Genomic DNA, 4,515 nt, shown 5'->3' with positions numbered 1-4,515 from the left:
AGATGTTTGGGAGTTTGTTAGTTTTATAGTATCTTGTCAGTTTAGGATTATTTTATAGTTCAATTGAGGGATTATCCCTTAAACAAAGTTTATGGTTTTCAGTTAGTATTGACTTAGAGTTTTTATTTCAATTTGATTGAGGTGTTCAGTTATGGTATCAGATTTCAGTTTATTAGAGAGTTTTATTTTATTTTATCTATTTTTCCCGTGGCACCTCTTCTCAGGTAGTTTTAGAAAAGGGGGTGTTACACATGATAACCCGTCAGTTAGCCACAGACACCGCAATGATGCATGACGAACACAAATAATATGCTTTACCAAGGAAACACATAATATGTAAGCCACAAACCACACAAATGAACCAACAAATGTTTGACATGTCACAAATAATATGAAGGAATCACTCATATTGTTGTTTTACCTTTTGGTTGTACTGTTCACAGTAAGCGAGTCTAGATTTTCTGCAAAAAATATGAGTTTCCATAAACCAAACATCAAATATTTTTATATTGACTTATTCTAAATAATTAAATTCACTTTTCTGGAAATTTGCAGGGGAAAATAAGCATCAATGGGCCGCCGAAAGAGGGCTCACATGCCTTCACATGCAGGCAGAACTTACGCATGTATTACACGCACCAATTGTCTTCCCCGATGATGACCAATGCGAAATCGGCCAGTTCTCTATTTTTTCGTAATTTCTCCATTGTTTTAACTTCGATTCAACCCCCATTTGATCCTATGACTTCATCTATCTCCCATTTACTGAAATATAAACTTAGATCGGACTTACTTTGCTATTTTTTTTAGTAACTTTGGCTCAAACTCCAACAAAGCTTCAAAATTTCGACAAAGCTGATATCTCCCTCGTTTCTCATCAAAAACTTCCCCTCTTTTTTCAGGATACTCTCTTCTACCCCAAGAACAAAATCCTCACTTTCTCACCTCTCAAAGCTCTATTTATAGAAATTTTCAACCAATCAAAATCCTCCAAGCACCATGCCAACTTGTGTCTTGATTTGCGAGTCTCATGATGACTCCCAATGATCGATTGAGCCAGTTCATTTCTCTAGCGATCTATTACGGGTTTTCAAAATTTTCACTTTGGCCCGAAGTTTCCACATATTTGTACTTTGACCCCTATGTCATATATGCCCTTAACCATCCGTGAATTTCCCCAATTTCCACTAGGAAAATGTTTCTTACATCAATTTGCAATGTTCTTGGTAAATTACGTTTGTTCTCGAATCTTTTAAAAAATTGCTCTTTTACCCTAGTTCAAAAACTATACTTTTACCTCAAAACTTTTATAATCTTTTGGAGAATATCCTATTTTCTTAAATATATGATTTTATAAAATTCTCGAGTATTATAACTAGAGTCAAACCACTCTAAAAATTTAGGGTGCATTATCTTTACTTTTCAATTTTCAATTTTTAATTTTGAGTTTTGAATTCATTTTCAATTTTTAGTTTTGGTAGTCTGTTTTTAGAAAATTGAAAACCCGTTCTCTTTATTATTTTAAAAAACTATTTCTCAAAACAGAAAATTAGAAAACGCGTTCTCTTTGAAATTTTAAAAATAATTTTTTAATGATATTTTATTCAATAAATTTGATTATTCAGTAAATTAGAAATATTTAATATTAATATATTATTAAAAATATATATACATTTTAAAGTTAATGAATTTTGTAATATTTTTTTCTATTACAATAATAAAATATGAATAAATAAATAAATAATTGTGTTTTGAGTTTAGAGTTTGTTTTGGATAAAAAGACTCAAAATAACATTTTGTTATTTTGAGTTTTTTTTATAATTTTTTTTTTATTTTTAAAAATATATTTTTAAACACAGTAAAGGGAACGCGTTTTCATTATTTTAGAAAATCTAAAACTAAAAATGACTTGAAAACAACAAAAAGAACACAGTTTTAGTGTTCTACATTCTTTATTTCGATTTTTAATTTGTTGCTTGTGTTACTCATTTGTATAAAATTTTTAAAGTGAGCTTATTTTCTCCTCTCTTAAACTAACTTATTTTTTCAGTCTTTATCTGCAGAGGCCCTTAGCACCATGAAACCTAAATCTAACATTGATGACCTTTCTTGTCTCATGACTGCTAGATGTTGGAGATTTTTCAAACTTAATAAAATATAAAATAATAGGTTCTATACTGCCATTGCGCTGATTGGAGCTAAATTGCACCATTGTTGGGCTTGTGTTGCCAGCAAAAGTGCTTTGATAAATCAATGGTCCTCTTCTCCGGTCCCGTTGTTCTTCGGTGATCAATTCTAATTGTCATGCTATTTGTTATACACTACAAAAAAAAAAAAAAAAAAAAAAAGTCTTATTGAGTTGCAGCTTGCTCTGATATGTTTCAAAAACCCACCATTGGTTGCGGGGAATGGATTTTTTTTTGTTTTTTGTAAAATTAAACTTAATTTATTTTAATTAAAGATTTAATTAATTTTGTTAGTAAAAGAATGAATGCAGACCAAAATGTAGAAACCACGTAGATCTCTAGAAATAATTTCATATTTCATGAGGTTTCGTAGAAATGGCTCAAAACCATGTGAATCCAAGGACAATTCATCTTATTATAAAATTAAAATTAAATGCAATATTTAGAATACTAGAAATTTGAGATTGAGTACAAAGTTTAGCATAATATTAAAAGAGAAAAGGCTATTTTAGTTCGTCTTGTCGTTGAAACGGTAGGATGGTGGGTCTTCTCAATGTAATACTCGATTCATCCAGGTCAAGGTATAAAAATGCATATGAGAGTGAGGCAAACTCCCACGAAACCCTACGTAATACTCGATTCATCTAGGTTGAGATATAAAAAGGCATATAAGAGTGGGGCAAACTCCCACTAAACCCTAACAGTCGCCTTTGCTCTTTCACTCTCATCCAAGTCTATGTCTCTTCTTTTTCTCTAGTTAGTAACTGTTGGTTGTCAACTCGCTTGGAAGGACATCCCCAGCCATCGTCCATAGCAAATTCTGACAATCAAAATGGCTTTAGTCTTGTGATTAACATACTCAAAAATCAAAGCGATTTAACGGTTGGATCTCATTAGATCTAGAATTTTTTTTTTAAAAAAAAAAACTACCCATTTTTGTAAAGGCATTGTTAGCCATCGTCCATGATAGATTTTGACAATTGAAGCTGCCCATTGGAACTACCTTACTCTTGTGACCCATATACCCAAAAATGAAAACGATCCAACGATTGGATCTCAATAAATTTAAAATTTATTTTTTTTGAGAAAAAGGTAACTTGTTTCTAGAAGGACATTGTCAATTACCATCTATGGTAGATTTCGACTATAAGAACCAACTATCAAAATCGTCTTAATCTTGTAACCAACATACCCAAAAACAAAAACAATCCAATGGTTGGATCTTATTAAATTTTGAAATTATTATTTTTAGAATAAAAGGCTACCAATTTTTAGAAGAGCATCGTCGGCCATCGTCTATGACAGACTAATGATTAGAACGGACCATTGAAATTGTCTTAGTCTTGTGACCCACGTACCCAAAAACGAAAACAATCCACTGATTGGATTTGAGTAGATCCAAAAATCAAAATCAAAGAACTTTAAGTACTTACCTTAAATTGGAGAAACTTCGTTTCACGACTTTTATGGTAGCATTAAATTGGCTAAAGGAGAAAGAAGGGATTGCTAGATGAGAGGAATAGAATAGGGGTGTGTAATCGATTATAACTGAACCGAATCGATTGAAAATTACTAGCCAAAGGCGTATAACCAAACCGAACCGATCGAATAATCTAAACCAATTGAAACAACCAAAACTGAACTAATCGAATTTTAAGCCATTGTAATTGAACCGAAATTCTTACTAAAAAAACTAAACCGAGCCTAATAAAAGAGAGTTGGGTTGTTAGTTCAATTCAATTTTTCGATTAATAATACCAAAAAAATCGAACCAAATAATTGAAATTCTTGAGAGAAATAACCAAACCGAACTAAATAATCGAAAATATTGAGGGAAATATCCAAATTGAACTACTATCAATAAAAAATCGAACCGAACTTCTTGATTTGGTTCGATTTACCCGAATTCTTACTCACCCCTATAATAGAAGGTGAGTTGATGGCCTACAATTGTTAGTCAAAAAAGAATAGGAGATGGAGATGCAAGCGAGAGAAAAAAAGTAAAGGCGGTTAGCACTTGTTAAGGTTTAGTAAGAATTTGACTTGCTACCACATACCTTTTTATACCTTGACCTGAATAGGTCGGGTATCGAGTCGGGTTGACTTATCGTTCTAACAAATTGAAAATTGAAAAAGCCTTTTTCTCATATTAAAGTAATTAAAAATTTGTTATAAAATTAAAATAAAACTAAAAATTTAATATTATTTTGGGGGCGATCTATCATCTTTCCTTGCTATGTACTAACAAGGTATTATACAGATTAATCATCAGAAAAAAAAAAAAAAAGTTTTTAAGCTACCAGGCAAAGGAGGAAATTGTAATTTAAGT

The sequence above is a fragment of the Diospyros lotus genome, chromosome 11, assembly GCF_014633365.1.
Source record: "Diospyros lotus cultivar Yz01 chromosome 11, ASM1463336v1, whole genome shotgun sequence".
In the NCBI taxonomy this organism is placed as follows: domain Eukaryota; kingdom Viridiplantae; phylum Streptophyta; class Magnoliopsida; order Ericales; family Ebenaceae; genus Diospyros; species Diospyros lotus.
The sequence above is the reverse complement of the archived record's forward strand: the minus strand, read 5'-3'. Positions refer to the sequence as shown.